The following is a 12,293-nucleotide window of genomic DNA, read 5'->3' as shown; positions in this document are numbered from 1 at the left end:
TATGCCCCTGCTTAACAGGGGCACGTAATTACAATTCTTGATATAATATTTCACAGCGCCCACCAAGAGTAACTGTAAGGGCTTACAGTGTTCTGGTACCACCAACACCTAAGGCCCAATTTTCCACAGAGTGTATAGGGCAGGCCATATAGTATATACAGGCGGTCCCCTATTTTCAAACATCCGACTTACAAATGACTCCTACTTACAAACGGAAGGAGACAACAGGAAGTGAGAGGAAATCTACCCCCAGGAAGGGAAATTCTCTCCTGTAAGAGTTAATATGAGAAAAAGGTTTCTCCGCTGATGCTTTGATTACCAATCCTTGTTTCCCTAATAACCCAAAATTTTCTAAATCCAATTGTCATTGGGACAGAAAGTGAAGTGAAATCTTCTGAACAGGGGCACAGACAGCAAAACAAATGTTACAGGGGTGATGATAATCCTTCCCTATGCTATCCAAAAAAGCTTAAAAATAGATTTTTTTGGCTGGAGCTACACTTACAAAATGTACCTGTTCCAAATTACAAACAGATTCAACTTAAGAACAAACCTACAGTCCCTATCTAGTTTGTAACCCGGGGACCGCCTGTATACTGCTGCTGTTCAGAGTATATAGGGCCTGGGGGCCTCACGCCTTTTTTTTTTTTTAATTTTGGCGCGGGGTTCCCCTTAATATCCATACCAGACCCAAAGGGCCTGATAATGGGCTGGGGGGGCAACATTACATTACAGCTGCAAGCTGTTTTAAAATGTTTTAAATTACTTTTATTCCTTTAGAAATGTCATTTTGTACAGGGACTGTTCTAAACACTGGAAAAATGCGCCACTTTACAGGCATATTATAGTCACCCCCCAGGCACCATATTTTAAGGAATATTTCATTTTTATTGTTTCACTTTAAGCATTATTAAAACCACTGCTCCCGAAAAAATGGCCATTTTTAAAACTTTTTTTGCATTTATACATGTCCCCTGGGGCAGGACCCGGGTCCCCAAACACTTTTTATGACAATAACTTGCATATTAGCCTTTAAAATTAGCACTTTAGATTTTTCAAGTTCGAGTCCCATGGACTTTAACAGTGTTTGCACAAATTTTTTGCCTGTTCACATGTTCTGCCGTGAACCGAACTGGGGGGTGTTCGGCTCATCCCTACTTATATGCAAGTTATTGTCATAAAAAGTGTTTGGGGACCTGGGTCCTGCCCCAGGGGACATGTATCAATGCAAAAAATTTTTTAAAAAACTAACGTTTTTTCAGGAGCAGTGATTTTTTTAATGATTAAAGTGAAACAATAAAAATGAAATATTCCTTTAAATATTGTGCCTGGGGGTGTCTATAGTATGCCTGTAAAGTGGCACATTTTTCCCGTGTTTAGAACAATACCACAGCAAAATGACATTTCTAAAAGAAATATTCTCATTTAAAACTGATCACGGCTGTAATGAATTGTTGGGTCTCGGCAATATAGATAAAACTCATTGAAAAAAGAGCATGGGATCCCCCCAGTCCATTACTAGGCCCTTTGGGTCTGGTATGAATATTAAGGGGAACCCTGAACCAATTTTTTTTTTTTAATTGCGTGGGGGTCCCCCTGAAATCCATACCAGGCCCTTAGGGGTCTGATATGGAAATTAAGGGGAACCCTGCTCCAAATGTTTTTTTTTAAATGGCGTAGGGGTCCCCCAAAATCTATACCAGACCCTTCAGGTTTGGTATGGATTTTAAGGGGAACCCTGCGCCAAAATTTAAAAAAATGGTGTAGGGGTCCCCCACAAAATCCATACTAGACCCTTATCTGAGCACGCAACCTGGCAGGCCGCAGGAAAAGAGAAGGGGACAAGAGAGCGCCCCCCCTCCTGAATCGTACCAGGCCACATGCCCACAACATGTGGAGGGTGCTTTGGGGTAGCCCCCAAAGCTCCTTGTCCCCATGTTGATGGGGATAAGGGCCTTATCCCCACAACCCTTGCCCGGTGGTTGTGGGGGTCTGAGGGCGGGGAGCTTATCGGAATCTGGAAGCCCCCTTTAACAAGGGGACCCCCAGATCCCGGCCTCTCCCCCTGTGTGAAATGGTAACGGGGTACAAGTCCCCCTACCATTTCACAAAAAAAGTGTCAAAATGTTAAAAAAGTCCTTTATTGAAAAATAAAAAAATAAAAATGTCCCACGATGTTCATTCATCTTCTTCTATCATGCTGCCAATGGACTAAAAAAAAAAAGCCACGACTGAACGGCCTCCATGGGAGGCTCCCACCATGTGACACTTCGTCGCTTGTGACAGTATTTATATAACTGAGGGCGGGGCCACAGCTGATGTAACCAGGTGACCCAGCCCCCTCTGCTGCCACGGGGACTTCCCCATGGCTTCCCCATGGCTTCCCCATAGCGTTAGAGGGGGCAGGGTCACCTGTTTACGTAACCGGCTGTCCCGCCCCCCTCTGACACCACAGGGAAGCCATGGGGAAGCCCCTTGGCGTCAGAGGGGATGGGGTCATCCAGTTACCTCACCGGGTGGCCCCGCCCTCAGTTATATAAGAGCTGTCACAAGCGAAGATGCTTCAGATGGCGGGAGCCTCCCATGGAGGCAGATCGCTTGCGGATTTTTTTTTTTCAGTCTGTCAGGCGGCGTGATAGAAGAACATGAATGGACATCTTGGGACATTTTAATTTTTTTATTTTTTAACCAGTTGCTGACTGCCGCACGTCGATGTACGCCGGCACAATGGCACGGGCAGGCATAAGGGCTTACCTGTACGTCCCTATCGGACCCCCCGGTGCCTGCGGCAGTCGGATTCTCATCAGGAGCGATCCAAGGTGAGGGGGAGGCCACTCATTCATGGCCACCCCCTCGCGATCGCTCCTGGCGAATGAAATGCTTCCTCAGCTTCTGTAATGTAAAAAGAAGCGGAGGAAGTGATGTCATCTCTCCTCGAGCCAGTCTTTTCCTTCCAGCACCGAGGAGAGAAGACATCAATGTGAGTTGCACCAACACTACATTTCCAGTAGAACACGCAGGCACACTTTTCACCCCCCAGTCACCCCCTGATCACTCCCCTGTACCCCCTGTCACAGTGACACCAATAGCATTTTTTTTTCTGATTATTGCATTGGTGTCAGTTTGTGGCAGTTATAAGTGGTGGGGTAGTTAGTGTTAGCCCCCTTTAGGTCTAGGATACCCCCTAACCCCCCCAATAAAGTTTTAACCCCATGATCACCCCCCGTTGCCAGTGTCACTAAGCGATCATTTTTCTGATCGCTGTATTAGTGTTACAGGTGACGCTAGTTAGGGAGGTAAGTATATAGGTACGCCGTCAGCTTTTTATAGCGTCAGGGCCCCCCATACACTACCTAATAAAGGTTTTAACCCCCTGATTGCCCCCTAGTTAACCCTTAACCGTATAACTGTTACGGGTGACGCTGGTTAGTTAGTTTGTTTATTATAGTTTCAGGGCACCCGCCGTTTATTACCTAATAAAGGTTTAACCCCCTAATCGCCCGGCTGTGATATAAGTTAAGTTTTAGGGTCAGATAGGGTCTGCGTCACCCCAGGCAGCGTCAGGTTAGTGCCAGTACCGCTAACACCCACGCACGCAGCATACACCTCCCTTAGTGGTTTAGGGTCCCCAAAAATGCAGTGTTAGTGGGATTAGCCCAGATACCTGTTAGCCCCTGCGTTTTGCCCCTCGGCCCGGCCCACCCAAGTGCAGTATCGATCGATCACCGTCACTTACAAAACACTAAACACATAACTGCAGCGTTCGCAGAGTCAAGCCTGATCCCTGCAATTGCTAACAGTTTTTTGGTAGCATTTTGATACAGTCGCCAACAGTCAGGAGCTTTTTTGCCTGTGAGTCTCACTAGTGTACCACTAAATTTAGAGCCCAAAATGGCAAATCAAAGGTACACTAGTGAAGAGGCCTACGCATTTCTGAGCATGACAGATAGTGAAGAGGAAGTCACTCATCTGTCAGATTCAGGCTCAGAATACGAACCTGTAGACAGCAGCAGCTCCATGACAGATAGCTCTGACGATGGAGTTGTGGTCCCTGCCAAGATTAGGCGTACCAGACCCCGAACTTCTTCTTCTGCTGCTGAGGTGCAAGAACCGCAGGGCTCTCGTATGGAGCAGAGAAGTACTAGCGCCACTATTCCTTCTGGTGAACTGGCAAGCACCAGCGGCCTAGTATACCCTGGTCGTACATCCAACACTGCAGTAACACTTGGTGACGTGGCGAGTCCTATAAGTGCAGTTCAAGCTGGCGAGGTGGCAAGCATAAGTAGTGTCCCTCTGCCACCAAGAAGACGAAACATAGGCCCGTCGTGCCCATAGTGCCCTTCCTGCTGCATTCACCAATCCTAATTGGGAACCCACCACTTCTGCAGCACCCATACTTCCCCCATTCACTGGCCAACCCAGCATTCATGTGGAAACAGTTGATTTTACAACAACACTTGATTTTTATTCGCTGTTTTTCACCAAAGATCTCTATAGATCTATTGTGGACCAAAGCAATTTGTACGCTGGTCAACCCTTCGCCACTATTGCCCAGTTCTCCCTTGCCAGAGATTGGAAACCAATTATGGTTTCCGAATTTAAGATCTTTCTGGGCCTTTCCCTCCTCATGGGCATAACCAAAAAGAGTGAGTTGCAGTCATATTGGTCCACTGACCCAATTCACCATATGCCCATGTTCTCTGCTTCCATGGCCAGGGCACGATATGAGCAGATTTTGCAGGTTCATACACTTCAACAACAATGAACTCTGTCATCCACGTGGAGACCCTGGATACGATCGGCTCTACAAAATTCGGCCCCTCTTAAACCACTTCAACCAACATTTTGCAGACTTGTTTACTCCCCATCAAGTTGTCTGCGTTGATGAGTCCCTGATTAGGTTTCTGGCCGCTTGTCATTCAAACAGTACCTTCCCAGCAAGCGTGCCAGATACGGGGTCAAGATGTATAAGCTCTGTGACAGGGCCACAGGCTATCCATGTAGTTTTATGGTTTACGAGGGAAAAGATAGTCACGTAGAGCTGACAAACCACCCTGACTACATAGGAAGCGCTGGCAAGATTGTGTGGGACTTGGTGGACAATTATTACACGAGCGTGCCACTTTTTAGTCACTTTTTTTTTTTTTTAAAGTCCTTATTTTAGAAACATTTTAGTAAAATGACTATACACATTACAGAAATATAACACAGAACATATAGAAAACATGACCAGGTACAGTCTAAGGCAAATGGTTATTACAGACCCAGGGTGTCAGTAAGATCAGGAGCTTACAATGAATTCCCGAATCAGGATGATCAGGAGATGGTGGACCGGTCAAATACCAGCCACCATCCCCCCGATGTGCTAAGTAGGTTAGGGTATCAACAAGGGGGGGTCATCCTCCATCAGCGATCCAAGCAGAGGGGGGCATCAGCCTCCTACAACCTCGCTCTCCCCGCCTTTCCTAGGAGGACATCTCCCCCTACACCTCGCCCGACAGGAGGCGGAAAAAAAAAGGGGGGTCCGCCTCTGAGTGACGAGGCATTCCTCTGGCAGTTAACCACCTCAACCCTGAGTCCAGACAAACAACAGGTATCTTAAATAAATGCCGCCTGGTAACAGAGACACTAAGTAGTCATAAAAACAAAAATTTAGATAGAAAGAAAGATTAGTAAATGAGTAAGAGTAGAGGGGCAGCGGGTAGAAAAGAATAAGAAGATAGGAAAGAAGGGAAGGGGGGAGTGGATTTGGAGCATACCTCTTAGTCTAAGAAGGTCCTGTTGGTCTGCGCCGGCCGAGTCCCCCAAAGATATGTCCTCTTTATAGCAAGTAAAGATAAAATAAGTCTGTCAATGGGCCTTACTTTCATTATCTAAGCGTGATCGCAGGCATGGTTCTGCTAATTCCAGTAGTGCCAGATCTAAACTCGAGGACATATGATTCGGGTCGAACATATAATCTTTCCATGGGCCCCATATAGCTTCAAAACGTTCTAACTTTCCCTTACATGATGCTATCCAATGTTCGGCTTCCCTAATATCATTTACTTTTTTTATCCAATCTTCTCTTGAGGGGACCTTAGATTGTTTCCAATAGACTGGAACAAGGCGTCTAGCCGCATTTAATAGATGCGGAAGTACACTTTTTTTATAACTACCGATCGGTATCAGGGGGACATGCAGAAGGAAATGGGCTGGGGTCAAAGGAATATCCAGATCTATTTCGATTTCTTTCATAATAGACTGAACGTCAGTCCAGTATGGCTTGATTAAAGGACACTCCCACCAAATATGCAGGAGTGTACCTCTTTGGCCACATCCCCTCCAGCACTGATCCGACACCGTAGGGTAAATGCGGGCCAAATCAGCTGGTACTCTGTACCAGCGGGACAGAATCTTATAATTTGTTTCTTGAGTTTTGGATTCCATAGAGCTCGAATGAGTAAGCTGGTATAAGTGTGTGAGTTGGGACATGGAAAAATCTATCTGTAAATCTCTCTCCCATGCCCGTATGTAAGTTGTTCTGAGATTATCAGTGGTGCCTAGTAAGCGATATATTTCGGAGACCAAATGTGGGATCGGGTCTTCTTCAATAAAGAGTTGTTCAAATGGAGTAAGAGTGGAGATGTCTCTTATAGAGCGCCCATGAATTTCAAAAAAGTGGTGGAGCTGCCTATATCTCCAGAAGTTTATTTTGGAACCCCCGTGTTCATGTTGTAGGGACTCATAACTCATCAGCTTGCCATCTTTCATTAATTTTCCACAACTGGCATTTCCATCATCCACCCAAGGGCCGAAAAAAGCCATTTGTTCGCCTGGTGGGAACCAAAGGAACCCCCCCAACGGAGCAAGCGGGGACATGGGTGGAGATAATTTTAGAGCTAGGTTCAGCGTGTCCCAAATAGAAAGAGCATGGGTCGTCAACGGGGAGGTTGTAGCTGACAGCCCTCGGTATTTGCGTGGCAGCCATGGAGCAAAAGCCAGATTCCTGCCAGCTAAACATTTTTCTAAGGAGACCCATAGTTTGGACCGGGTATGGAAGCGCCAGTTGAGGATCCTCTGAAGGGCGATGGCTCTATGGTATTTTAAAATGTCTGGGATCCCCAAACCCCCTATCAGTTTTGAGCGCTTCAGGATTCTCATAGCTATTCTAGGCTTTCTTGCGTTCCACACAAATTTAGTTAGTACGCTATTAATTTGTGAAAAGAAATTTTTGGGCAGGGGGATTGGTATCATTTGTAGAAAAAAAAGTATTCGGGGCAGGATATTCATTTTTATTATGTTAATGCGACCTATCCATGTAAACGCAGTCTTGGTCCAGATGGACAGATCTTTTTTAATTGAATTAAGTAAAGGTGGAAAATTTGCGGCATAGAGGGCCTCGAGACAGTCTGTTAATTGTATACCTAGGTACCGAATAGAGGACTTGGCCCAGGTGAAGGGGAAGGAAGCTTGTAGACTATTAGTCAACGTGGGGGACAGATGGATCGGCAGAATTTCAGACTTAGAAAAATTTATTTTAAAATTAGAAAGCGATCCAAATAATTTCAATTCTTTCATCAGGACTGGCAATGAGAGCAGGGGTTCTGAGAGGTGGAATAATACATCGTCAGCATATGCTGACAGTTTGTGTTCAGTATTTCCCACCTGCAGGCCCCTAATGTCTGCATTCGCTATGACAGTGCTCAGTAACGGTTCCAGAACTAGAGCGAAGAGTAGTGGGGAAAGGGGGCACCCCTGTCTCGTGCCATTCCGAATCGGGAATTGAAGGGAAAGCATTCCATTCACCCTGACCTGTGCACAGGGAGTAGAGTAAAGGGCCAAGATAGATGACATCATGCGTGCTTTCAGCCCTAGAGCCTCCAACACTGCTTTAAGGTATGACCAATCGACCCGGTCGAAAGCTTTTTCGGCGTCTGTGGAGAGGATGATGTAAGGTTTAAGGTTAGGGCTTGAACGGGCCCAATGAATAAGGTGTATTGCTCTAATTGAGTTGTCCCTTGCTTCTCTTCCTTTAATAAACCCGGTTTGATCCGGATGGATAATGTGGGGTAAAAGATTCCCAAGCCTATTTGCTAGAATTTTTGCTAAAATCTTAACGTCAATATTAAGGAGGGATATGGGACGATAGCTTTGGGGGAGCATCGGATCTTTACCGTCTTTTGTCAACACTGTGATGTGTGCCAAATGGGCCCCTGGAGGGATGGGGGACCCCTCTGCAGTGGAATTAAAGTAAGTGCACATGTAGGGTAGTAAGAGGGGCAGAAAGGTTTTATAATATGACCCAGTATATCCATCTGGTCCAGGGCTCCCAAGGCAGGCAGCCAAGTGTGAGTGGAGGGATTTTCGAAAATGTTTCAGAAAAGCATACGAGTGTGACTGACTTGTGCTGGAGGTGTCCATTAAAGGGTCAGGGCTAACATTAAAATGACAAAGCCTTCCTTAAATTCTACCAGCAGCTCAAGGGTGTTATCAATGAAAGTAATTTGGTCAGAGTTAGGCGCATAAATTGAAGCAAAAGTGAACTTTCGCTCTACTATAGTACCTTTCAAGAAAATGTAACGGCCTAGTGGGTCTATTTTGCTGTCTAAAAGTTGAAAGGGACAGGTCCTATGAATTGCGATCATATTGCCTTTAGATTTAGAGGAAGGGGAGGTACTATGGAACCACTGATTGAATATGTGGGTAGGGAGTCTAGGTATTGAATGATGTGTGAAGTGGGTTTCCTGTAGGAAAACCACTTGAGCTTTTAGTTTTTTAAGTTCCCACCAGAGTTTATTTCTTTTCCCAGGGGAGCAGAGGCCTCTGATATTGTAAGATATTACCTTAAGAGTAGACATGTTGGCATAGGTGGCAATAAGGTCATTGAAAGGTCAGACTCGCCCGGCACAGGATCCAAGGTAGAAGAACGCTCCCAGGAAAGAAGAAGAAAGGTGGACAAAGGAGAGGAGACAAAGAAAACAGATGGTTAAAGGAACATAGAAAAAAAACTGATAAAATAACAACAACAATGCAATGCAGTATTAATAAAGTCTGTAAACAAAACTTCTGTATGTTAGGTGGGGGGTCCCCCCCCCGAGAGGGGAAGGCCCCAGACCAAAACCTAATGTCCCAAAAGGAGACCATACCCATACCCTACGTGGGGAAACGTGAGCCTACACACAGAGGGGAGGGAGGTGCCTCATCTCTTATCACCGCATCTGAGAAGAGGCTGGGGGAATGGGGAAGGGGGGTATGTTTGCTAGATAGCTCAGAGTCTACTATATCTTGACTGGGACCGAAGCAGGTAAAAAAAAAATTAGAAAATTTAATAAAAAAAAAAAAAAAATGAGGATGACAAAGAAAAAATGTCCCTTTTCACTTTAAAGGAATGTGAGTCCCATCTTGAGTATGATTTATTACGTTCAGCTGACTGGGTTTAGAGACAGAAATAGGCTCTCCAGAGGGTTCAAGCTCTAATATAGGTAGAGTCAAAAGTTCAGCTAGAAAGAGCTCTTTACTTTGGTTATATCTCGTACAGAGGAAACACAACAGGAGTATCTGACGATGCTTCTGAATCTGGAGCAGGGGTGACGGTAGTCATCAAAGGGGACTTAAGGGGCCTCCACTTCAATCAGGAGTCCTGGTTCAGGTGCTGTCTGTCTCTCCATCGGTTTTTGCGTGTGACTGTCGACCAGGTTTGTGAGAGATGATTCGCTGGTGCGTGGGTGGTCCTCTGCAATCTGGGAAATCGACGGGTTCCAATCCAAGAGTTGAAAGAAAGTGGGGTAAATCATCTTTATTACGTAAGGTGACTTGTGGGCCATCTTTAGTCACCTGCAAGTAAAAAGGGAAGCCCCAACGGTATGACAGTCCTGCTTCCTGGATCACCGTCAGAAGGGGGCAAAGAGCCCTGCGTTGCATTAAGGTGTGCCTGGATATATCCTGGTAAAAGAATAAACGTGCTCCATCGAAAATCGTAGAATTGCCTGTTGCGCATTTTCTGCATAATGCTGTCTTTAAGAGTGTATTTATGGAGCTTGCAAATTATATCTCTGGGGTTATCAGCATCTTGAGATGGAGGTCTCAATGCTCTGTGCGCCCTGTCTATTTCAATGGGTGTAGAAGTCGGCAATCCCAGAATATCTCTGAAAATGTCCGTCAGTGTGGGAATAATATCTCTGGAAGCTGTGGCCTCTGGCAGACCTTTGATCCTGATATTAGCCCTCCTACTACGATTTTCAACATCATCTAGTTGAGACAGCAAAGTTTCAATTTGCTGATCTTGTATTTTGCACCTAGATTGCAGCACAGCAATGGTGGGGAGAGCCTCCTCCAACTTTTCTTCCAATGATTGCACTCTGTTGCCTAAGTGTGAGGTATCAGCCTTAAGCTGGGCTATGTCCTCAGTGAATGCTTTCTCCACTTTAGATGTGAAGCGTTCTAGGTCTTCTCTGGTGGGGAGGGACATGATATGGCATCTAATGTCTTCTTCACTTAAGAAGTCTGATACTTCAGAGCGGCCATCCAGGGATACAGGGGAGGCTGGAGGTACAGAGTCACTCACCGAACCTGGAGAAGGAGCTTGTGAAGCAGGGGAAGCTATCTCCTTTGATGGCTGAGTTGCAGCTGCAGCTGGTTGGGACGATTTAGTCGCCTTCTGTGTTTTCCCGGCCGGCGCCATCTTGGAAGCCGCGCGGCCTTGTCCTTGGGTCCCGGGAAAATAGGAATCCAGCTGACCCTGCCAGTATTTGTCCACCCGCTGTGGCTCAGAAGACTGCCGAGCCCGCTGTGACATGTGGGGAGCCGTTAGACACCGGAATTCCCCGTTTCAGCTGTGGTATCTGCGGCGGTGAGACGGAGCTGAGGCAAAGCACAATCTCACTCCTCCATAGCCAGGACACGCCCCCTCTTAGTTACCTTTTTGATCATCAGATTGGAGCATGTGGCACCATGCGACCTATTCGCCGGGGGTTTCCCCAGTGGCTTGTAGATTCCCGTCTTAGGCTGGGGGAGAGAGCCTGCTTGCAGTGTAATAATTTGCTCTCTATGAAGTGGAGGGATAATAAGAATGTTTTCATTCTTACCTCCCTTCATGCAGACACAACGGTCCAAATTACTATGGCGACTGGTGTTGTGGAGAAACCCCTCTGTGTCCATGAATATAACCCTTAATATGGGAGGGGTGGACCTCAACAACCAGTTGTTGGCACCGTACCTAGTTGCCCGTAAGGCCAGACACTGGTATAAAAAAGTGTCTGTATACTTATTTCAATTGGCTTTGCTGAACGCTCATGTGATATACAGAGCTTCAGGATGGACTGGATCCTTCCTTAAATTCCAGGAAGAGATCGTCAGAGCCCTTCTGTTTCGAGACGATGCTCCACCTCACCTTCCCAATCCAAATGCAGTAAGCCGGCTGCATGAGAGGCATTTTCCTTATGTCCTCCCGCGTACCCCTACCCAACGAGCCCCCCAAAGAAAATGTTGTGTCTGCAGAAAGTGCGGATATAGGCGTGATACCCACTATTATTGTCCCTCCTGTCCTTACAATACTGGTCTTTGCATTGGTGAATGTTTTGAACGCTACCAAACACTATTTGAGTATTAGCGTAGGGTACAGCACTGCACAGACTAGGCACACTTTCACAGGGTCTCCCAAGATGCCATCGCATTTTGAGAGACCCGAACCTGGTACTAGTTCCAAAAGTTACAGTTACAAAAAAAGTGTAAAAAAAAAGTAAAAAAAAATATATAAACCAAAAAAAACAAAAATAGTTGTCGTTTTATTGTTCTCTCTCTCTCTATTCTCTCTCTATTGTTCTGCTCTTTTTTACTGTATTCTATTCTGTAATGTTTTATTGTTATTATGTTTTATCATGTTTGCTTTTCAGATATGCAATTTTTTATACTTTACTGTTTACTGTGTTTTATTGCTTACCATTTTTTTTGTTTTCAGGTACGCAATTCAGCTGCAGAGTGGATTTATTTATCTTGACAGCAACAATGTTTGCTCCCACGATACATAAAGCCATGACTCCAGCGCTGTCGGAGATGATTTCACCACCACAGTTACATACTTCAGCATATTTGCCGAAGCATGGGGGCAGCAGGGGCGAAGGAGCGATTTGCTCCTACCTTTTGCGGGAGGATGCCCCCATGCTTCAGCATATATATATTTTAGGCACAGGTTGCGTTAAAAAGTGTTTTATTTTTTACTATTTTTTTTTTTAATTTGCTTTGCAAGTATGGTAAGTCTTATGCCCCGTACACACGGTCGGATTTTCCGATGGAAAATGTCCGATCGGAGCGTG

This window comes from Aquarana catesbeiana, linkage group LG04 (assembly GCF_042186555.1).
Source record: "Aquarana catesbeiana isolate 2022-GZ linkage group LG04, ASM4218655v1, whole genome shotgun sequence".
In the NCBI taxonomy this organism is placed as follows: Eukaryota; Metazoa; Chordata; class Amphibia; order Anura; family Ranidae; genus Aquarana; species Aquarana catesbeiana.
Note: the sequence above shows the minus strand (reverse complement) of the source record.